We start from the raw sequence: 25,151 nt of genomic DNA, 5'->3' as shown, positions 1-25,151 counted from the left end.
TTAGAAGAGGGCTTCAGATTCCCCTGGAACTGGAATTAAGGATGGTTTGTAGCCACCATATGGGTGCTGGGAATCAAACCCAGGTCCTCTGCAAGAGCAGTGAGTGCTCTTAACCACTGAGCCATCTCCCCAGCCCCCATCTTGGTTATCTTTATACCTCCTTCCTCATTGGTTCCCCCCCATAGCCCCCCCATTGGAATTTATACATTCTGACATTTGTGTTAAGGTCTATCATGTCAAATATCCTGACATCCAGCAGTGCAAATTTATCTACTGAGGTCTAGTCAGCCTATCTAGAGTCCCCCCCTTTAAGAAGATCAGCTCTTTCTCACCCAGCAGTAATCCACTGAAAATAATTCTTCAGCTAAGATTGAGGCCTGCTATCCATTTCCACAGTTCTGTGCTGGGTTTTTGTCCGCTTGAGTTTGCATGGGTCTTGTGCCTGCTGACACCATTGCTGTAGGTTCATATGAGAAGAGTCCCAGGAGCCTGTAGGACTCTATTTACATACAGTCATGCACCTCCTCCCTGGCTCTTACAATCTTTCTGCCCCCTCCCCATAATGGTCCCTGAGCCCTGGGTGGATGGATTTTAATATAGGAGTCCTGTCCAAGGACCCACACTCTGTAGACTCTTATTCTCTACATTTCAGCCATTTGTGATGGTTTGTGTTCCTGGCCTTTTGTTGCATGAGGGAGCTTCATTGGTGAGAGTTGAAAGATGCATTAGTGTTTTCTTCATCCCTTGTTCTATGTTCTAGGTTGAATCATAAATGTGTCACTTAGGCTTGGGAAATTCATAGACAATCGACCAGTTGTGGAACCCTGTAATAATCTCTCTGTTGAAAAAGAAGCTACTTTGATGGGTGGTGACTGGGATGCTTGTCTCTAAATTTAAGAACCTATATTTTGCACATAGTAAGAGATTACATTTATCTAGAGATATGACAGCTTTAGAGTTTTATCTAAGATCTATTACCTCTCCACCTATGTGTATTTGGCTAGGTTTTTAGTACCAGACATGAGTTTCTTCCCATTGAGTGGGCTTTAAGTCCAATTAGGTAGCTGTTGATTACCCCAAGATAAAAGTGTCACTACTGTACCACTGTCGTTTGCTGTGCTGGTCACTGATGTGGTTTTTAGGCCTTGAAGCTGGGGTTGGACCATCGATTGATGTTCTCCTTTCCCAGCTTGTGTTGTGCTCTCCAAAGCTATGAGAGCTGGCCTTCAGGGGAGGTGGCTTCCAGGTTAGTTCTAGCTCCATTTCTCCAAATCCTGTGTCTGAAGTACATTCTGTCTTCAGCAATAGGGTCTTACCATCAAGTTCTAGGAGGCAGTCAAGGGCCTTGGCAGTAGCCTGTATAATTTTGGGAATCTCCTGGACTACCCTGGTCAACAACTCAAAGGAAGGTTTCTCCTGTCTGGCACTGTTTCTTGTTATGTAGCCTTCAGCTATACACATGGACTCATGTAGGGATATTATATGTATAATTTTTCAGTAGGTTTTTGGACTAATACAATTCTCTCTTTTTAAAAAAATTATTATTTTTATTTTATGTATATGCATGTATTGCCTACATGTAGGTAAGTGCACCCGTGTCATGCAATGCCTGCAGAGGTTAGAAGAGGCTGTCAGATCCCCTGGGACTGGAGTTATGGACAGTTGTTAGCTGCCATGTGGGTGCTGGGATTTGAACCCAGGTCTTCTGCAAGAATAACCAGTGTTCTTAACCACTGAGCGATCTCTCCAGCCCCCCTCTATTTTTTTTTAATGTTAGCTAGGCATTATTTATCTCTCCTTTCTCTCTCCCTGTCTAACCCTCCCTCCTGCCCTCCCCATTTAAAGTACCCCCATTTTCCCATTTCTCCCTTAATAATTCCTGCCTGCTATGGTCCCACCTCTCTTGAGCTCCTTCTTCCCCTTTATCCCCATAGTTCCTTGCATAGCCCTCCCATAGGAATTTTTATGTTCATTTTTGTATGTTAATTTTGTATTCTGCCACTTTGTTCAAAGTGTTTATTAGCTCTAAGAGTCTCTTCCTCCCTCCCTCCCTCCCTCCCTTCCTTCCTTCCTCCCTTCCTTCCTCCCTTTCTTCCTTTCCTTCTGATTTTTCTTATGGAGTCCTTAAGGTCTCTTATACATAGAATCATATTATCTGCAAGTAAGGATACTCTGACTTCTTCCTTTTGTATCAAACAATTTTTATTGAAACAAAATGTAGCTTAAAATGTAAAAGCTTAAATACAAAGCTGGATTGGGTATTCACATATGTATATACCCATGAAACCATAACTCAAACAAAAATCATCTGACCATAAGCAAACCAAACAGTATGCTGCTGAAGAAAATGTAAAAGCAGACTCCAGGAGTACCTCTGATATCCCTACAAGGGTTGTCTGGGGCCGGGGTGCAGTGAATGGAAAAGTATGCATGTGCTTGGCATGTATGAGGCTCTGGGTTCCATCCCCAGTTCATATTTTGTTACTTTATCTTATGACATATTTTGTTATATGATTTTGATATTTAGAGACAGTTTGCTCTTCCTAGAACTTGGCAGGATGGGTGGTCAACTCATGAAGAATATGGGAAACAATTTTTTGCTTGTTTAGGGATTTCTCATAATTCCTAACACTGAGAAAACGTTTAGGAAAATACTCAGGCCTCAGCCTACTGCATCCACATATCTACATCCCTAATGTTTAGAAAGAGTGCTGTGAGGCAGTTTACATTTCATGTTTACTCTTGGTGCTTTCCTTGTATAACACCACAAACTCCTCTTTCCAACTTGGGTTTTTGTTCTGTTTTGTTTTGAGACAGGGTCTCTTGTTTCCCAGGCATCTTGGCGCTTGCTATGTAGCTGAGGATGATCTTGAACTTCTGATGCTCCTGCCTCCACCTCCCACTGTTGATATTACCACTGTGCCATCCCTCCTGGTTCAGCTTGGCTTTGCCTTTGTGTAAGACATTTCTTTTCTAGGGTGGAGCAGGGATGCTTTACAACATCATTTCAGGTTTTTAGTTCTGTTTTCTCTATTTCTCTCAGAATCCAATGGACAGGTTAAAACAAAACCCTCCATGTGGAACATGACTTATGTATTGGAATTGAACAAGCAACTCTCTTCTAGAGCCCTCTGGTTCAGCTTGGCTTTGCCTTTGTGTAAGACATTTCTTTTCTAGGGTGGAGCAGGGATGCTTTACAACATCATTTCAGGTTTTTAGTTCTGTTTTCTCTATTTCTCTCAGAATCCAATGGACAGGTTAAAACAAAACCCTCCATGTGGAACATGACTTATGTATTGGAATTGAACAAGCAACTCTCTTCTAGAGCCCTGGATGATTTAAGGCAATCTATTGATAACCATGTCAGTCAAAGATTTTTTTTTAAATGCTCAAAATTTAAGCATTTATTATATAATATTGAAAAATATTAGTTTACACATCGGTTCATGTAGTTATCACAATTCCCTTTATATAAACTTTTATATACAAGTATTTGGTTCTTCCCCCTACCCCTGACAGACTGGCCTTGAATTTGCTGTGTAGCTGAGACTGGGCAGCAGATTCCTGATCCTCCTGCCTCCACCTCCTCAGTGCTGGGATTACAGGGTTGTGACACCATGTCAGGCTTATAGGGTATTTTTAATGAATGGAAGGTTTATCATGAAAATTATGGTCTGGGAGTATAGCTCAATAGCAAAGTACTGGCTTAGCACATACAAAGCCCTGGGTTCAATACCTCACTCCACAGGAAAGAAAGAAGGGAGGTAGAGAGGAAGGGAAGGCAAGGACAGAAGGAAGGAAATTACAGTGCCCAGGGTATTAAAAGTAGCATGAAGAAGCAAGTCTGTATAAACATAGCATCTGTGTGCATTTCCTATAGCGAACACTACAGGCTAAGATGTAGCCAGGGGCCTGGAGAGATGACTCAGTGGTTGAAAGCACTGGCTGTTCTTGTAGAGGACCTGGGTTCGGTTCCCAGTACCCACATGGAAGCTGCCAACCATCTATAACTCCAGTTCCAGGGCCTCCAACACCTTCTTCTAGCCACTGTAGGCATTGCACACATGGGTGCAATTACATGCATGCAAGCAAAACACACATACACACAATTTTTTTTAAGTCATTGTCGAGGAAGTCACAAAGCTGGATAATTCATTGTTAGCTCTGGGTTTGTTTTGTTTTGTTTTTTGTTTGTTGTTCTTTTTAGTCTACATACTATTTTTTAGGTATGCCATACTTTGAGATCAGGAAAATGGAGAATTGAGTTGAAAGAGGACCCCAAAGATGGTATTTTTCATTTTCCCACAGCTCCTTGACTCCCTTGAAGGTGGCTGGAGACAGGCACACTCCTGAAATTTCTACTTTCCCTCCTTGATTGCTATCAGTGAGTCATCCTAATTACCTAGTAGGATGCATGATGAGACATCTTTGTACTTCAGCTGCTGTCTTGTTACTAAATTCACACAGGAATTTTTCATATTGGACACAAAAGTAACAGCTGCAGGTAACCACAGTCCAGAGTGTGTATCTTTGTGAGGAGACACAAAGGTGCTCTGTGGTCAGAGCAAAGATGCATTCAACCATTACTGCTCCCAGGACCCTGCCAACATTATTATGCCTCATCTTCATCCTTTATAAACTGTCATTAAATGACTACACAGGACTTTCAGAGCTTTACTTAAGAAGGTGTCAATAACTACTAAGATTGGTTGACAACTCTAATTTAGATTTCCCCACCCGTTAAAACAAGGAATTCTCAGGTTGCAGATGTAGCTCAGGGAACAGAGCACTGCCTATCATAAGGAAGCCTGGGTTCTACTCAGACTATAACAAACAACAGTAATAAAATGACAAAAAATAAGAAACTGTTAATGGTTACAGCAGTAGTACTGACCACCTGAGTCAGTTACTTAACTTCTCTGGCTTGAAAATAAAAAGTTAAGCATAGCTACAACTGTAATCCCAGCACTAGGGAGGCTGAAGTAGGGGATTCAGAGTTCCAGGACAGCCTAGGTTACATGGTAAGACAGTCATCTATGATTAAGAATAGTAATAAGAAGGGTAAAAATCCTGGGCGTGGTGGCACACACCTGTAGTCACAGCATTTGGGAGGCAGAGGCAGGCAGATCTCTGTGAGTTCAAGGCCAGCCTGGTCTACATAGTGAGTTCCAGGACAGCTGGGGCTACAGGGAGACCCTGCTTTAAAAAGACCAAAAAAAGTGGGGGGGTGAAAACAACAGTGTGCTAGATAGCTTCAGTTGTCAACCTGGCATACCTGGAAAGAGAGAGCCTCAACTGAGGAATTTTCTCTACTGGATTAGCCCGTGGGCATGTCTGTGAGGCATTTTCTTGATTGTTTAGTGAGGTGGGAGGGCTCAGACCACTTTGCATGGTGCTATCCCTGGACATGTGATCCTGGGTTGTATAAGAAAGCAGACTAAGCCAGGTGTGGTGGCACACACCTTTAGTCCCAGCACTTGGGAGGCAGAGACAGGCAGATCTCTGTGAGTTCGAGGCCTACCTGGTCTGCATAGCGAGTTCCAGGTCAGCAAGAAAGCAGCCTGAGCACAGGCCAGGGAAGCAAGCCAGTAAGCAGTATTTCTCCATGGTCTGTGCTTCAGTTCTGGCCACCATGTTCCCACTTAAGCTCCTGCCCTGGCTTCCCTTGATGAAGGACTATACTGTAAGCTGAAATAAACCCTTTCCTCCCCAAGTTACCTTTGGTCAGTGTTTAATCACAGCAAACTAGAACAAACAGGAACCTCACCAAATTGTAGGCCCAAAGTTGTCCCAACTTTAGAAAAAATTGGGCAGAGTTTTCATACAAAATTATGATATTCCTGGTTTGTTAGCAACTAGCTGTGCTTCTTGGAGCCACAGTAGCTCCCAGTATCAAGAAAGACATGACTCTGGCCTCCACACCATCTCTCCCGGGGCATGTAGAGTTATAGCAGCAAGGCTGAGACTTGGCTACCCGGTGAGACTCTGATTTGTGCTTTAGAACGTGAACCCACTCTTCACAGAGAAGGGGACCTGGGCTGTGAACTATCCAAAAAAGCTGATTCCTAAGACTCATATGGATCGGCCATCATGTAAGAAATGCCAGTGTCTGGTTCATCCACACAGGAGTTTCCAGCAAGGCCTGCTGTGCCCAGCACCTGGCAGCCACTTTCCCTCAGTCAGGTTCCAGAGAGCAGATCCCAGACCCGTCTGAGAGAAGAGAAGCTGAGCAGACCCTCCCTTCCCCCTCCAGCCTTCTGAAATATTTATCAGGATCTGACAATCCTGGAGGAGCCTAATACAAATGACCTTTAGTGCAGAGAGAACACAGTCCCCTGTGACAGAAGCAACAGGGCCAGACTGCTGCAAGCTTGGAATTCAGTCCTTCTGTCTCTGGCCTGGTTCCCTGGGAAAGGAGACTTGAAAGTGGTTGAAAATGATGCTTCTTGCCGGTGTGGTGGCACACACCTTTAATCCCAGCACTCTCAGAGGCAGGTAGATCTCTGTGAGTTCAAGGCCAGCCTGGTCTACATAGTGAGTTTCAGGCCAGCTGGGGCTACAGGGAAGAAAAGAAAAGAAAAGAAAAGAAAAGAAAAGAAAAGAAAAGAAAAGAAAAGAAAAGAAAAGAAAAGAAAAAAAAAGAAAAAGAAAAGAAAAGAGAAAATGGCCCTCACTCCCGCCCCTGATAGCCAGCCCTGATGACCCACACAAAGCCTTGGATGCAGTAACCATTCCAACCCACAAAGATCAAAAGGCACTTGATAGAAATAGATCTGTACAAGGCTGGGCTGTGGCTCAGTGGCAGCAAGATTGTTCAGCTGGTGTGAGGCCTAGGGTTCCATCCCCAGTGGGTGGCAGGAAAGGGGTGCAGGGTTAAGAGAGAAGTGACCACTAGAGGGTGACAGAATTACACAGAGCAATTCAAGGGCTTTCATTCAAAGCCAGAACCAGGCATGGGCCTGAAAGGAATAAAAACTGTATCCGTTTATCTCTCCAGAGGGATTCTCCCCTCACTTCAGCCCCTTACGAATACTGACTTATTTGGCGAGCAAACCAAACAGTACCTGATCATGGCCAGATCTACTCACAGTATAGTTAATACCTCCCCGCCAACAGCTGATATACAGATCCCCCTTTATTTGGTAGCACATTGAGACTGCATCCTAGGTAAAGTGTGATGGACTGGTCTGAAGGGTTCAAACCCCAGTTCTCCAAAACTCTGAAATGAGGTAAGAGAAGCATGGGTGGAAAGCCACCTTTACTGCATATGAGACCCTAACTCAAAATAACAACAAAGATAAGTTCTGTGAGATGTCTACTTCTGTATGCAATAGTTTCCTTACCTGCAAGGTAGGGGTAATGAACCTTCTTCATAGTCTGTGGAGATCAGATGACATGATGGTTTGAGGCAAGGCTCATCCACGTACAGACCTTCAAATTGCACCTGCTCAGCAGCTGGTGCTCAGTAAGCACCAACTATTTTCATTGTGGTCTGGGACTGTATGTGCTCATCCTAACCTTCATAAAATGCCTCAGCTGTAGAAAACACCAGGTCAGTTTCAGAGAGGAAGAGGGGCTCCCTGTGCTGTTCATACATCCCAGAGAGCAAGTGAGAGAAATCAGAGTTTGGCCTGATACCCATCTGACTATAAAACCTGTGTTCTTTTCTAAAAATATCTATTATTTATTAATTTTTTATTTTATGTATATGAGTGTATTGCCTGCATGTGTGTAAGTATACCCCTGTTGTGCAATGCTCGAGAATCCCCTGGAACTAGATGGTTGTTAGCCACCATTTGGGTGCTGGGAACCAAACCCAGGTCCTCTGCAAGAGCAGTCAGTGCTCTTAAAGCAGAGCTCTCTCTCCAGCCATCAAACCTGCATTCTTTTCACTATGCCATTCAGTTGATTCCCATTGGGATCAAAGGGAACATGGTCTGAAAGACAAAGATGGGAGAGGGGACCACAGGTCTTTTCTATATTATTTTCACTTTATTAAAAGGAGGGAGTTTGGGCTGGAGAGATGGCTCAGTGGTTAAGAACACTGGTTGTTCTTGCAGAAGACCCAGGTTCGAATCCCAGCACCCACATGGCAGCTAACAACTGATTGTAAGAGCCCAGCACTTGGGAGGTGGTAGTAGGAAGATTAGGAGTTCAAGGTCATCCTTAGTTATATAGTAAGTTCAAGGCCAGCCTGAAATAAAATAAAATAAAATAAAATAAAATAAAATAATAAAATAAAATAAAAACCGGAGGGATTAGTTAAAGACCAGGACCTCTCATACATATTAAATGCATACCCTACCAAGGAAGTGTAATTTAGCAAAACTTTCAAAGGAAAGTTTTCAAAGGAAAAAAGGTGGTATTAGCTACCAGGGCTGACATGCTGAGCCACAGCAATAGCACCTGAACTGTCAGGAAAGTGCATTTCTGCCCGAACCAGACATCAGAAGGCAGATCCTAGAGGCAGGGTGGGGCTGAAGCAGAAAGGCTACAGACAGGAAGGTGAGCTCTGGGTCAAAGGCGTGGGCACTGGTTACCCTGTACCATCACCGAGGGTGAAAGAGGCAGGCCACTCTTCTCACAGCCAAGCCCGGGCGAGAGCAGACATTCCTTCCTTCTGACTCAAGGGCCATCGTGTTATGCTCTGCATTTTGCTGTGTTTTTGTTCTTCTAACATGTACACTTCTTAAAAACAGGAAATAAAGTCTAAGAAAGGATTAACTGACAGCAATTGTCTATCTGTACAGATTGGAGGCACATTTGTGGAAAGTTTTATTGATGAAAGAAAAAAAAAAAAGTAATTTCTTAGGTCCCTCCTGTGTGCCAGACTCTACATTAGGCTCTTCTTTCCCATGAAGTTTCTGTTTATTTGTTTGGTTTTTGAGACAAGGTCTCAGGAAGCCCAGGCTGGCCTTGAACTCTTGATCCTTCTTCCTCTAACTCCTAAGTGCTGAGGTTATAGGTGTGTGCCACCACACTTGGCTTTCTCCTTGATCTATTATATTATTATTATTATTATTTTCACAACAGTTCTGGAAACACAAATTACTTTTGTTTCACAAATAAGGAATTGAAGCTCAGAGAATTTGTGTTACTCTGCCAGGGGCACTGGATGAACTCAATGGGAGAGCCAGGATTCAAACACAAAGCTTCAAGTATGGGGTACATTTAGCTGTGATGCTAGAGCTGGACCCATGCTGAGAAGCCCTCTGTGTCATGGGTAGACAGGGACTTCTCAGGGGGCAGGCAGGACACTATCACCAGATTGTTATCAGACAGGGTGAACTGCACAATGAGAAGAAAGAGAGTAAAACTATTTTCTTCCAAGGCAATCTAGGTTGTAAAAACAGTAGTAAAATCCAAAGCATGAACTGAAATTTTCTGACTTCAAACACTACCTGCTTCAGATAAATCAGAGTTAAAATTAAAATTTCTCATCCTTAAACAATAAAGCTAAGACATTTTTGAGAATGTTTTCTTTTGTAATGTGTGTGAGTGTTTTGCTTGCATGGTGTAAGTGCACCACATGTATGTAGTACCTGCAGTGGCCAGAAGAGGCTGTCGGATCCCTGGAGTTAGGGGCAGTTGTTAGCCACCATGTGGATGGTGGGAACCCAAATTTTCTGCAAGAACAGCCAGTGCTCTTAACCACTGAGTCATCTCTCCAGCACCCCCCGCTCTGCCACTTTTAAAAATTAACCTAGTAGCTGGGCCTGGTGGCGCACGCCTTTAATCCCAGCACTTGGGAGGCAGAGGCAGGCAGATCTCTGTGAGTTCAAGGCCAGCCTGGTCTCCACAGTGAATCCAGGACAGCTGGGGCTACAGGGCGACCCTGTCTCAAAAAGACCAAAAAAGAAAAAAAAATTAACTTAGTAGATGCCCCATTACAGAAGAAGCAGGCAATGTGGGACAAAATATGCTTGCTATTATACCATGCTTGTGTTTCCCAAACATAAGAGAACTTTAGCCTGTTCTCTAATAAGATTTCCGTTATACACAGAGCCCCCATCCACCCACACCTGCTCACAGTCTCTCATCACTGTGAGTCACTGGAACTGGAAACATTCCATTTCTATCACTCTGTTAGCACTTGTAATACTAACAAATGGCAGGTGCTTTCCAGTGCTGGATCCTAAGTGTTTGCAGGCAGACGTCATCTTCACCATCTTTGTTTATGACATGGTAAAGCAAGGCACGGAATTTGTCTGTTTCCTAAAGGTAAGAATAGATTCAAACGCACCTAAGTATTCTAAGTATTTCTTGCACTGGAAATGACTACATTTCCAACATATTTAATCTGTCTAGAGGTGTAATACCTACCTCTTTTGTAACAAGTAACTGTCAACATTAACAAACAATAGCTAATACTTAGGGTTATTCTGTTACTATATTTCTAATCCTTTGGTTAGGTGCTCAAAAATAGGAACATATAGAGTTAACATTCAAAAATTGCAGATTACAAATTAGAGTGACCATCTATCAGGAGGTGACTGTTTTTTCTTTCTGTTTTTTTTTGTTTTGCAGAACATCACGTTATGCAAGAGCTCTACACATGAGTTGCATTCCAGCCCTGAGATGATTATGAATAATTCCTCTCTCACTGTGAGAACTTTCCAGTGTGGACAGCACAGTTAGTGTACAGTCACCCTAACAAGAGAGTTCTCACTACCATGTTGCAAGTCCCAGTTCCAGGTGGTGGAGAGAGACAACAGGGCACAGCAAATAGTTTGGGAAAGAATAAACACATATATTGGGAATGTCCTAGAAATCTATGGAAGACAGAACACTTCACTCACTTTTCTATTTAAACATTTATTTAAGTATTTAGCCTGCTTATTTTTTTAACTTTTAAAAAATGTTATGTGTTGTGGGTGTTTGAAGTGTACAACATGCATGCAATGCCTGTGGAGGCCAGAAGAGGGCATCAGATCCCTTGGAACCGGAGTTACAGACAGTTGTTAGACACCATGTGGATGCTGGGAACTGAAACTGGGTACTCTTCAAGAACAGCCGATGCTCTTAACTACTGAGTCATCTGTCCAGCCCCATTGTAACCCCCATTTTTTTAGACAGGGTCTCACTATGTAGCCCTGCTTGGTCTGGAACTCATAGAGATCCACCTGCTTCTGCCTCCCAACTGATGGGATTAAAGGTGTGTGCTACCACCAAGACTAATTTTTTAATTTGTTACTTTGTGTGTGTGTGTGTGTTTGAGGTAGGGACTTGCTGTGTACTACTGGCTGTCCTTGAACTTTATTTTGCTTTGTAGTCCAGGCTGGTCTTGAACTTGTAGCAATCCTCTGTCTCTGCAGTGCTGGGATAACAGGTGTACAGTGCTAGACTTGGTGCTACGTTTTTAAAGAGATGAGTCTTGATGTTGCCCAAAGTGGCCCTAAACTCCTATGACCATGTAATCCTGCTTTAGCCCATCAAGTACCTGGGGATTACAGATGGGTATTATGGTGCCAACCTAATCTGATGATATTGGTACACTTAGGGTGGTATGGCCATAGACTGACAAAATCTTCAGAAAAAATAATTTTTTGAGACTGGGTTCTACTCAGTACCCTGGCTCACCTGGAACATACCATGTAGAACAGGCTGGCCTTGAAATTGTGGGTTATATTCATGCCTTCACCTCCTGAGTGCTGGGATTATAGTCATGTACCACCACACCCAGCCTCAGTAACTTTTTAATGTAATATTTTTATTAATTCTTTGAGAACTTCATACATGGATACATATTTTTTTATTTTTATTTTATGTGTATGAGTGTATTGCCTGCATGTATGTATGTCATGCAGTGCCACAGAGGTCAGAAGAGGGCTTCAGATTTCCCTGGAACTGGAGTTAAGGACGGTTCGTAGCCGCCATGTGGGTGCTGGGAATGGAACCTGGGTCCTCTGCAAGAGCAGTCAGTGCTCTTAACCGCTGAGCCATCTCTCCAGCCTGGGTACATGTATTTTTAATATATCCACCCTTTACCCCCAATTTCTCCAACTCCTTATCTAATGTTTTTTTGTTTTTGTTTTGTTTTTTGTTTGTTTTTAATATTTTATTATTTTTATTTTATGTGTATGAGTGTATTGCCTGCATGTATGAGTGCACCCGTGTCATGCAATGCCACGGAGGTCAGAAGAGGGCTTCGGATTCCCCTGGAACTGGAGTTAAGGACGGTTCGTAGCCACCATGTGGGTGCTGGGAATCGAACCTGGGTCCTCTGCAAGAGCAGTCAGTGCTCTTAACCGCTTAGCCATCTCTTCAGCCCTTGTTTTGTTTTTTTCATCTCTAGAATTTCAATTAGGTGTTTTACATGTTTTGCAGGGCACAGGTGAAGGCGCAATGGGGCTGTAGAAGAGTAATAGAAAAATGATGGAAAACCCCTTGGTGCTGGGAATGGGAGAGGTCCAGCGTCAAGGCCTGGGTGCCCAGGAGGACATGTAGAATAAAGACCTTAGCTGGCCATCATGGGAGGTGGGAAGTGCATTCTTGATAATCAGTCCTTCCAAGACTGGAAACTGCAAATGACAGAAACCTCCCCTGACTCAGCATAAGTCTAACACAGAGGCAAAGCCATCATCATGCACAACATGGGACATCAGGGGATGGGGCTCTGGGGGATGCAGCCACTTAGAGAAGGCTGAAGCTGCTGCCTCCATTCTCCAATCTGCTCCATCATGAGCCCACCACCAGAGGAATGTGGAACCAGGGCTCACAGTTGGGGACCAGAGCTCCAGTTCATGTAGCAATTTTTTTTTAATGAACCAACACTTTAACTTCTACTTACATACCTATAATAATTAGAAATAAACGTTCATGCACCCTAGATAAAGAGCTACTGGCAACAGATGGCTGCTGGTAGATATATAGGTGGTCATTTTTCATGAATGAAATTACCAAAGGGTGGGGCTGTAGAGATGGCTCAGTGGTTAAGAACACTGGTTGTTCTTGCAGAAGACACAGGTTCGAATCCCAGCACCCACATGGCAGCTAACAACTGTCCGTAACTCCAGTTCCAGGGGATCCAACGGCCTCTTCTGTCCTCCGAGGGCACTGCAGGAAGTGGGTGCACTTACCTACATGCAGGCAATACATGCATACACATAAAATAAAAAATAATAAAATATTAAAAAAGAGAAATTACCAAAGGGTAAAAAAAATTCTAATATATATATGCATGTTCATGCAAGCATTTGTGTACAGTAAGTTCATAACCTAAGCTAGAACTATCACAAATGTCTGTCAGATGCCGTATGGCTATGCAGAAAGAAATGAACTCCTCTGAAGCTAAGGCTATAGTGAATTTCCCAGGATCTGGAACAGACTCAGGTAGTTTTCTTCATCGGGAGCAAGGGTGAGGGTTTGCTAGGGTCCTGGAGGATGTCTCCCCGTCTTCCTCATCCCCCTTCCCCCTCCTCCTCCTTCTCCTCCTCTTTCTCCTTCAGTAACTCATTGTGGAATTCCTGTGAATCCAGGATTCAGAGGAATTTGTCCCACTTACTGAGAATTCATGGACAACAGGACTGAAGTTTCTACATACTGCTGGTGCTATAGACTGAGCAGATGAAATAACTCTCCCTTGACTGTGCTTGCTGTTGGCACATGACTATCTCAGTGTATTTACCTTTGGGAGATTCTAGGATCAAAGCTAGGCAGTCCTTGACCCACCACTATACAATGAGATAGGTAGGTGTGTCCTGGATCCTCAGTGTTGTTTCTCATGCTCAGCATCAGGCTGAGGACAGAAAGGAGTATGGGGAGCTGAGATATCCTCCCCTGGAGTTGTCCTGCAGGGCAAGTGACTCACAAGTCAAAAGGTAGTTAGGGTTTTGTCCTCCCTGCAAGGCTTCTGCAGACTGCATGGTCATAACATTTGGTTCTTGGCTCCCAGAGACCCTGTAAGAATTCCAGGGACCAAAGAACACCTGGGGTGCAAGAGGGGCAGGTAGAAAAGTCTGGGCCCTACTGGAAAAATCAGAGGACAGAACATTATTGGGATTGCTACTGGTTTGCTGCCAATGAGTGGCATATGGCCTCCCATGTGCCGTCTTCTAAGTATTCACGGGCTCTCCTCCATGCTCCAATTGTAGAGATCTCTGCTTCTGGAACCATGTCTGGAATCTTGGTTCCTCAATGCCTTTTTGATTGGCCAGTTCATTCCTGGTATCCATATCAGGGAATCTGCTCCTCATAAAGGCTTGACCTAGAAGCCCCATAAGAGTTCTTGTAAGGAACACCTGGTATTTCCTGACTTTTCTTAGTCTACTGCGACTTATCTTGCTCCTGTGTTTGACCTTTTCCTAAAGAGCACTGAGACTCCAATGGTCTCTGTTGCTTTCTATGGTTTGAAAACCGATTCCCTTGAATGGCTGAAGAAATCTGTCTTGAGAAGAAAACCCAAACTCCAGAGAGAGAAGAATACGACCCAGAATAATTTTTTTTTTTTTTTGGTCTTTTTGAGACAGGGTCTCTCTGTAGCCCCAGTTGGCCTGGAACACACTATGTAGATCAGGCTGGCCTCAAACTCATAGAGATCCACCTACCTCTGCCTCCCAAGTGCTGGGATTAAAGGTGTGTACTACCACACCCAGTCAGAATAATTTTTTATATTTATTTATTTTAGTGAGTGTATGCATATATATGTCTGTGCAGTGGCTCATGTGCAATGGTGTGTGTGTGTGTGTGTGTGTGACTCAGAGGACAACTTGTGGAAGGTGTTCTCTCCTTCTACCATGTAATCCAGAGGACTGAACTCAGGTCATCACGCTCAGAAGCAAGCACCTTCACCTGCTGAGCCACCTTGTCAGCCCCCAGAACACATTTTAAATTGTGGTAAAATACACATAACATAAAAACTTACTATCTTGGCCATTTTCACGTACACGGTTCACTAGTGTTGGTTATATTCACATCACTGTACTACTGATCTCTAGAGCTTTTTTATGTTGCAAAACTGAAACTCCACACAAGCATTGTGACAGTTAGTTTTGTTAACTTGACCCAACCTAGGTAGAGTTTCAGTTAGGGATTGTGTAGATCAGGTTGTCTGGTGGGCATGTCTGTAGGGAACTGTCTTGATTGCCTTAGTTGACGCAGAAAGACCCAGCCTGAACGTGGACAGCACCATTCCCCAGCTTGGGGCCCTGGACTGTACCAGAGTGGAGAAAGCTATGGCGCTACGCATTCATGCATGCATTCTCATGCTCTTGACCATGGATATGATGTGACAAGTTGCTCCTGCTGCCTTGACTTCCCCTCAGTGATGGACTGTATCCTAGAACAGGAGCTAAAATAAACTCTAATCCTCCCCAAGTTGCTTTTTCTCGGGGTATTTTATCACAGCAACAGAAATGAAACTGGGACAGAAACTGGTAGTGAGGAAGTGGGGCTGTTGTGATAAACATGACTATGTAGCTTTGAAGCCTTTTGTGGGAGGAATATGGAAGTGTTTGATATATTGGGCTAGAAAAGCCTTTGAATTCTGGATAATAGGCCATCCTCCTATTTCTTTTAAAAAATATTTGATTTATTGGGGCTGGAGAGATGGTCAGCCCATGCTCTTAACCGCTGAGCCATCTCTCCAGCCTCTCCCCCTTCAACTTCTTTATCATGTAATGTAACGTCAATTGAGATAATATCAGTGGTTAAGTGTTATAAATCTATATTATGATATTTAAGTTATAAGACACTAAAAGACTAAGCATTCCTCAAGGGACCTTGCCACCTAGTCTAGAAAAACTAATGTGTTTACGGTTTTACATGGGTTATATCGTATTGGGTAAAATATGACCGTTACTATTTTCATTTGGAAATTAAGGATGATATAGGGAGAGGTGACTGTGAGTCAAGTTGACAAGGGGTGGACTTGTGATGGCTAATCTTGGTTGTCAAAGTGATTGGTCTGGAATCACCTAACAGGAAAGCTGCTGGGCAGTTCTGTGAAGGATTTTCTTGATAGGATTATTTGATGTGGGAAGACCCATCCTAAATGTGGGCAGCACCTTCCAGAGCAGCTGTGCTGAAAGGACATGGAAGAAGGAAACTGCCTTCCCTTCCGCTTTACTCTGCTGCCACTGCTAAGTCCTTTGTTGATATTAGAACCAGCTTCTTCAGGCTTTCGATATGGACCGAAGACCACTAGCCCTCCAGGAATCCTCCAGGCTTTCAGTGCCATATTGGGACCATTAAAACATTGCTCACGGATTGAGCAGTTACTGGGTTCTCAGTCTCTCTAGTGAGAGACAGCCATTTTTGGACTACTCTGACTATACCCTGTAAGTCAATTTAATAAATCTCTTTAAGGTATATTAACTCTATCTGTTCTGTTCCTCTACAGTTCCTTGGTTAAAACAGGCACAGTGATGCACACCTGTAATTCCAACAGCCAGGAGGCAGATGCAGGAAGATTGCTGCAAACTGAAGACCAGCTTGGTCTACATAGCGAGTTCCAGGCCAGCCAGAGCTATACAGTGAGACCCTATCTCAATAAACAAAAACAAAAACAAATCAAACTAACAAAAAAGTCAAGAAGTAAACTCCATAGCTCTTGTGAACTCATCATTCTGATTTTTGCTTTTATATTTTTGACTACTCTAGACGCCTCACACGAGTGGAATCATACAGTATTTGTCCTTTTGTGACTGACTTATTCACTTAGCATAATGTCTCCAAGGTTCATCTATATTATAGAAGGTATAATACACACACACACACACACACACACACACACACAAATGGCACACAAGCCTATCTCAATTATCTATGAGTTGCTTTTGGTACTGTGAACAACACTGGCATGTATTTGTTTTGTTTTGTTAATGGTGCTAGAAATTGAACTTAGTTTCACACATGCTAGGCACGTACTCTGCCACTGAGCTATACCCCTAGCCCTGCCTTCAATTCCTTTAGGTAGATACCTAGCAGTAGAATTGCTGAATCATACAGTGACTCCATCTTGAAATTTTTGAGACCCACCATACTGTCTTCCACATTGGCTGTGGAAAAGAAAGAAAAGGAAAAAAAGTAACCATCCTAACAAATATGAGGATGTGAGGTGCCATCTGATTTGGGTTTTGATTTGTATTACCTTAATAACTAGAGATGTTAGCATCTTTGTATTTGCTCAGTGGTCATTTGGAGAGCTTCTCTCAGGATCTAGCTACTCAACTCATCTGTCCACTCATTAATAGGGCTATTGGGGGGGGGGAGTCTGTTGCTCTTCCTTAAGTGCACTCAGTGAATGAAGTCCTCACTTTTCTTACCTTTACCTTTTTTTTTTTTTTTGGTCTTTTTGAAGCAGGGTCTTCCTGTAGCCCCAGCTGTCGTGGAACTCACTATGTAGACCAGGCTGGCCTTGAACTCACAGAGATCTGCCTGCTTCTGCCTCCCAAGTGCTGGGACTACAGGTGTGCACCACCACGGTAGTCCAGGCTAGTCCTGGACTCAAGGTAGTCTTCCTGCCTCAGCTCTCTGAGAGCTGGGATTATAGGCATGAGTCACCACACCAGCTTCTCTCATATATTTAATATACTGTAACTAAGAGTGGCCCAAGATCCTCTGCTGATTAGAAATACTTAGGAACAGGCTGGGGTATAACTCAGTTGGTAGATGTTTGCCTAGCATGCACCAAGCCCTGGATCTGAGCCCCAGCTCAGCATAAACTGGATGTGGTAGTACATGCATGTAATCACAGCACTCAGCAAGAGGAGGCAGGAAGATCAGGAATTAAGGTCATCTTCTAATACACAGTTCCAGGCCAGCCAGGGATACACGAAAAAAGAAAAAGAACTATCTGGGATGAGAGAACATCGTTCTCAAGAATCATGGCCTTGCGAGGCAATGGCTCATTGGATAAAAGTACTTGCCACAAGCCTGACAACCTGCACTAAGTCCCCAGGACCAAGTGAAAGGAGAGACCCAACTTCCACAAGTTGTCCTCTGACCACACACATACACACCACAGCAGATGAACACCTGCACATAGAAAAACACATAAGAAATATTTTTAAAAAGAGGGTCTTGCCTTGGATTTGCTTTGATTCTCCTGCCTCACCTTCCTGAATGTTGGGACAAAAGTATGCTTCACCCTAGCTATTCAGCCTTAAAAGAAAATCATGGCCTTGCCAGGCATGGTGGTGCACGGATCCCAGCACTCAGGAGGCAGAGGCAGGCAGATTCTCCGTGAGTTCGAGGCCAGCCTGGTCTACAGAGTGGGTTCCAGGCAGCTGGAGCTACAGGGAGACCCTATCTCAAAAAGACCAAAAAAAAAAAAGAAAGAAAGAAAGAAAGAAAAGAAAAGAAAAATCATGGCCTTGGAAATACAGCATTTTAAAGATTATTATTATATACTGGGCTGGAGAGACAGCTCATTGATTAAGAGCACTGACTGCTCTTGCAGAGAACCTGGGTTCAATTTCTAGCACCCACATGGTTTATAACAGCTGTCTAACTCCAGTTCCAAGGGCACTCAATGCCCTTTTCTGATCTCCATGAGCACTGCAAGACATGGGTACACTTACATACATGTAAGCAATACGTATACTCATACACAGAAAATAAAAATAAAATATTAAAAATATTTTGGGGCCAGGTGTGGTAGCACATGCTTTTAATCCCAGCACTTGGGAGGCAGAGGCAGGAGGATCTTTGTGAGTTCAAGGCCAGCCTGGTCTACATAGTGAGTTCCAGGACAGCTGGGGCTACAGGGAGACCCTGTCTCAAAAAGACAAAAAATAAATACATAAATAAAAATATTTTTATTATATGTGCATATGCGAGTTTGCATGTAGGTATATGTATGTGAGTGTAGGTGCCCACAGAAGTCAGGCTGGAAGCCCTGGAATTGGAGTTACAGGTGGTTGTCAGTCACCCAGTGTGGGTACTAGGAACTGAACCTGGATCCTCTGCAAGAGCAATACATGCTTTTAACCATTGAGCCATGTCTCCAGCTCCAAAATGCAGCATTTTAGTTAGAGCCCTAAGATCTCCATTGATATTCATCACCCAGGACTCTTGTAAAAGTTTTGATATATTAAGTCTTTCATAACTATATTATTACTGATATTAATCTCATTCAACTCAGGTCAACATTAACAAACACAGCAGACATGTCATAACCATGTTAAAATTAAAGGGAAAACAGACACAAAATACTATTTCTTTGACTCAACCCAAAAGTTGAATCACGGCCACTATTTTGGATATACAATTTTTCTAGATGAAAAGTTGTTATAAATATTTTCTGATCTTTCCCCCTAGACCTTCCTTCTCTTGGTGAGGAAGTATTTGTCTTTAAGGAGGCCTGATCTTTGGGTTGGGCCTCTCAATTTTCCTAGGCCCCACTGAGGCAAAAAAACATATTCCAGCTCCTAAACAGGAGTTTGTAGTTCATCCAGAGAAAGACTTCAGGTTCTGGTTGCAACTTGCTGAATCTTATACAAAAATCTCAACCTGAGATCTATTTATTTGTTTGTCTGTTTATAGATAGGTTCTTGCTGTTTCCGAGGATGACTTTAAATTCCTCAGCCTTCAAAGTACTGTTTGGCATGTACCACCATGTCCAGTTTGAACACATTCTATATATTTCTTGGCAATACTAAGGATTGAACCTAGGGCTTCATGCATGCTAAGCAATCACTCTGTCACTGAGCTACAGCCCTACCTCTTTCCCCGCTAACTTTCTCCCTGCTTGTTTGTATCTATGTTTTGAGACAGTGTCTCATGTAGAGAACAGGCTGGCTTTGAACTCACTATGTAGATGAGGACATCCTTGAGCTCCTGATGCTCCCACCATCACCTCTCAAGTTCTGGGATTACAGACATGTACTACCATGCCCAGCTTCTTTTTACTTTTTTATTTTTATTTATTTATTTTATTATTTTTATTTTATGTGTATGAGTGTATTGCCTGCATGTACGTATGTGAGTGCACCCGTGTTGTGCAATGCCTCACAGGTCAGAAGAGGGCTTCGGATTCCCCTAGAACTGGAGTTAAGGATGGTTCGTAGCTATCATGTGGGTGCTAGGAATTGAACCAGGGTCCTCTGCAAGAGCAGGCAGTGCTCTTAACCGCTGAGCTGTCTCTCCAGGCCCCCTTTTTACTTTTTTGAAAAAATTAATTCATTCACTTATTTTTATTTATGTGTATGTGTTTGTATGAATGTGTAACACATGCGTGGGTGCTCTCAGAAGACAGAAGAGGGTGTCTGGTCTCCTGGAGCTATAGTTACAGGCAGGTAGGAGCCACCTAATATGGGTGCTGGAAACAAAACTTGTGTCCACTGAAGAGCAGCAAGCATGCTTAACCGCTGAGTCATCTCTCTGCCCCTTCTTTATTTTCAGTCAGTGTTCTAGTTACTGTGATAAACACCATGACCAAAAACAACCTGAGGAGGAAAGAGTTTATTTGGCTTTTATGTTATAGTCCATCATCAAGGCTGGAAGTCAAGGCAGGCACTTGAACCAGAAACTGGAGTAGAGACAATGGAGAAACACTGTCTACTGGCTTGCTCTCTCCCTGGCTCACTTTTCTCATATAGCCCAGACCTACCTGCCTAAGGATGGTGTTGCCCACAGTGGGCTGGGCTCTCCACAAACTAGCAATCAAGAAAACATCCCCACAGAGACAGTTACAAGCCAATACAATGGAGGAAATTCTTTAGTTGAGGTTCCTTCTTTCCAGGTGTGTCAAGTTGACACCAAGATTAGCCACCACAGACAAGGGTCTTGCTCAGTTGCACAGGATGATCTTGCTCCCCAGGCCAGAGGGACCTGAACTTTGGATCCTCCTGCCTCAGCTTCCATAGTAGTTTAGAGATTACAGGTGTGTGCCACCACCAGATCTGGCTTCATCTGATGTCTGCATTGAAAACAATGTATAATCCCAGAGTTCAGGGGACAGAGAAGCTGGATCTGGGCTCTGGTCTGAGTTACTACTGGGAGGTGTCTGAAGATTTCCTGGCCAAACCACCATCATGTTAGATAAGGAAATTGAGACCCAGAAAGGGAAGTCATTTCCACAGTGCCAAAATAAGCCACCAGTGACTCAGCACAGCACTCATTTAGTGCTGCCCTTCTAGTCCCACCTGTACGGACTTCCTGAGATGTTCCTGCCTGCTATAGCTTCCTATTTTTAAAAATATTTTATTTTTATTTTATGTGTATCATGTATTGCCTGTGTGTAGGTAAGTGCACCCGTGTTGTGCAATGCCCGTGGAGGACAGAATATGCTGTCAGGTCCCCTGGAACTGGAGTTACTGACAGTTGTACAGCTGCCATGTGGGTGCTGGGATTCGAACCCAGGTCTTCTGCAAGAACAACCAGTGTTCTTAACTGCTGAGCCATCTCTCCAGCCCCATCTTCCTATTTTTTGAGTGGGAAATTAATCATATTGCTGAAAGTTCTTGTTACTTATAATTGAATATATTAAATGAAAAGCTGTATACTGGTAAATTTCTAGAGTTAAACTCAAGAAAAAGTTTTTCTAGAAGTAGGACTTGGTAGCCAACTTCCAGATCCTTCCAGGCACTTCTGATTGAGAGTTCTGAATTTGATGATCTTTCTAGGAAAAAAAAAAAAAAAAAAAGCTCTAACTTCATACTCTATAGGTCAGGCTTTTCTGTGACCAGCCCCGCCCAGCCCCCCAAGCACATGTGGTCTAGCACTCTGTCTTGTGTGAAGTAGGGTTAAGGCAGTAGAGTGTGGTGTCTCTCACACCCCTATATTCCAGCATCTGGAAAGCTGAGGCAGCAGGACTGCCACAATTTTAAAGCCAACTTTGGCTACATGGTGAGTTCAGACCATCCAGAAGGAAAGAAAGGAAAGAAAAGAAAAAAGAAAAGCCAAGGGGAAGGTGCTCTAAGGTGCTTCAGAAAACATACATGCAAACACACCTACACCCAGACATCAGACATCAAAATGTCATAACAGGACTGGAGAGATGGCTTAGTGGCTAAGAGCACTGCCGCTCTTCAGAGGACTGGGGTTCGGTTCCCAGGACCCACATCAGGTGGCTCGCAACTGCTTCTAACTCCAGTTCCAGAGGATCCCACACTCTCTTCTGGCATCCCCGGGTACTTACACACACGCAGCACATATTCACACAGACACACACACATACACAAATAAAAATAAATCTTTAAAAAGTTCAACATGGTAGAACATGTCCTTAATTCCTACACTTGGGAGGCAGAGGCAGGTGGATCTCTGTGAGTTCCAGGCCAGCCAGAGCTACATAATAGTGAAACCCAGTCTTAAAAAAATGTAGGGGCTGGAGAGGTGTATCTACATTTAAGAGCACTGGCTTCTCTTGCAGAGCACCTAGATTCGATTTCCAGCACCTACACAGCAGCTAACAACCATCCACAACTCCAGTTTCAGGGGATCCAACACCCTCTTCTGACCTCTGCGGGCACTGCACACACAGGTGCACTTACCACACAAGCAGGCAATACAGTCATAAAATAATAAATACGATAAAAATATAAAATATTTTTTAAAGTGATGATTTTGACCATGCTCCAATGAATGACCCCACCTATGCTCATGCAAGCAACTTTAATTAAACTCAGCAAATAATCAACTAAAAAGACATGAAGGAAGGAGGGCAACTTCTTGGGAAGAATAAGACTTGGAAAGAATGGGAAGGAGAAGACAGAGCGTAATGGGGGAAGGTGACCAAAATAAAAAAAAATGTCGAAGAGAAAAAATTATTTTAAATTTGACTTTACGGGCTGACAAGATGGTTCACTGGGTAAAGGTGCTTGCTGCCAACTCTGATGACCAGAGTTCAATCCCTAGGACCCACATGGTGGAAGGACAAAACCAACTTCTAAAAACTGTTCTCTGGCTTCTGCATGTGTACCATGGTATGCACACAGAGAAATAAAATTTAGTAAAATTTTTGAGGGGGCTGGAGAGACGGCTCAGCAGTTAAGAGCACTGACTGCTCTTGCAGAGGACTCGGGTTTGAGTTAACAACCATTCATAACTTCAGCTCCAGGGAATGTGACGTCTCCTTCTGACCTCCTTGGGCATTATACAACACAGATGCACTTATATACATGCAAGCAATACACTTATACACATAAAATAAAAATAATAAAATATTTTTAAATATTTTTAGGGGTGCAGTGCCAGACGTGGTAGCTCCTGTCTTTAATCCCAGCACTCAGGAGGCAGAGGCAGGCAGATCTCTGTGAGTTCAAGGCCAGCCTGGTCTACATAGTGAGTTCCAGGACAGCTGGGGCTACAGGGAGACCCTGTCTCAAAAAGACCAAAAAAAATTTTGCAGGGGCGGGGTTTGCTAAAGAGGTAGCTCAGTGGGTAAAGGTGCTTACTGCCAAGCCTGACAACCTGAGTTCAATCTCCAGGATCCAGATGGTGGACAAAGAGAACTAACTCCCTCAGGTTCTCTGATCCCCACATATGTGCTGTGGCAGGCATGCACATATATTCACACACAGACACACACACGCACAAATAAATGTTTAAAAAATTAAAGAATTCTAGGTTGGGTGTGGCAGAACACATCTCTGATCCCAGCACTCAAGAGGGAGACACAGGCAGATCTCTGTGAGACTGAGAGACCAGCCTGGTCTACATAGAAGAGTTCTGGCCAGCTGGGGCTACTGGGAGACGAGTCTCAAAAAAAAAAGAAAAAGAATTTTTTCTTAGAAAGTTGACTTTCGTCTAGTTTAAGCAGAATATAACCCAGATGCCCCCAGAAGAGTCTAAGTTTAGGTCCACTCAGGAATCATTTGGTGATTAACAACGTAGTCTGCTATTCCCGGAAGGCCATAAAAGTCTATGGGCCTCACAAGACGTGAAATGTGGCTGACATAACAAGCTTGCAAGAATTTTTGCCTCTGCATTTCCTGATTTGGGAAGGAGTGGGTGGGATCTACTAGTGAGGTGATCTACTAGTGAATCTGTAAGAACTTGGGTCTAATATTGGTCATTTGAGGGGAGAAGCAGTGGCTCAAAGCTAATAATATCATATCCTGAATTTGGAACACGGTCAAAATCTTGTTTAGGTTCCCAAAGAAATCGAGGAAATCACCTTTTTTTCCCAAAAGATAAATCAGCTTGTACCCAGATGTGTGAACTCACAACTTCCTACCGTCCATGTGGGCATTTAAGACCCCAGGCTACATTCTAGAACAGAGCATTACCCTGGTTCCATAAAGCAGTTCATAAAGCAAAAGACATCTGCTGAAGCATCTTTGATCTAACACTCGTTGTTTTCCTGAGCAGTGTGTATCAGCACATACGGATGTACTGACGATCCGTGCATTGGGTCATGCAATCTGCAGTCTAAGAGGCTGATGAGAAGTGGGTAAGGCTACCCCTAACCAGCAGGAAGCAGGTTGATGGGGGGGGGGGGGGGGACGGGGGGGAGTTTGACACATAAAGTAGTCAGCGAAATCCACTCACAGGGGTGTTTGGAAACAACCAGATTTTAGAAGGCAGGATAATCCTAGAAAATTCTAGAACGAGGACTAGGGCAGGTAAGTGTAAAACTCAGTGTACTAAAACCAGTTTTCTTCCCGCTACTCAAGACCCAAGACCGGAGAGAAAGGGATGGTGGGAAGGCCGCCCGTCGCTGGCACAGGGGTGTGGTAAGAGATGGTTAAAAGGACAGCAAAGATCCTGAAGGCAGGCAGGCTGGACGGAGATGGTGAAGTATAGCAGTGGGAGGAGGAAAGCCAAGGGAGCGGGCGTGGAGTGTCGAGCGCAGGGGAGCGCGCACTGGCAGCCGCTCCCGGCGCCCAAGGGGTTAAGCCTCGGCGGCCTAGGGCAGAGCTCGGTTTCCAGGGCAACGGCTCCGCCAGTTCCGGCGGCGCGGGCGCGTACCATTGCGCAGGGATGTGGAGGGGGGCAGGCCGGCGGGGACGGCGCAGCTAGCGCGGGGAAACGCCAAGGGGGCGGGCGTGGAGTGTCGAGCGCAGGGGAGCCCGCAGTGGCAGCCGCTCCCGGCGCCCAAGGGGTTAAGCCTCGGCGGCCTAGGGCAGAGCTCGGTTTCCAGGGCAACGGCTCCGCCAGTTCCGGCGGCGCGGGCGCGTACCATTGCGCAGGGATGTGGAGGGGGGCAGGCCGGCGGGGACGGCGCAGCTAGCGCGGCGTGGCCGGGCCGACACCGCGAGCGCGGG

At 44.1% G+C, this 25,151-nt stretch overlaps 1 protein-coding gene across 2 annotated transcripts in view; it reads right to left on the bottom strand.

Moving 5' to 3' along the window:
• The window catches only part of Wnt5b (Wnt family member 5B), a 134,539-nt gene that overhangs the window by 48,306 nt on the left and 61,082 nt on the right, over window positions 1-25,151 (bottom strand). The gene's annotated exons all lie outside the window — the stretch shown is intronic.

Source organism: Nannospalax galili, unplaced genomic scaffold (assembly GCF_000622305.1).
Source record: "Nannospalax galili isolate Female #2095 unplaced genomic scaffold, S.galili_v1.0 scaffold199, whole genome shotgun sequence".
In the NCBI taxonomy this organism is placed as follows: domain Eukaryota; kingdom Metazoa; phylum Chordata; class Mammalia; order Rodentia; family Spalacidae; genus Nannospalax; species Nannospalax galili.
The sequence above is the reverse complement of the archived record's forward strand: the minus strand, read 5'-3'. Positions and strand labels throughout refer to the sequence as shown.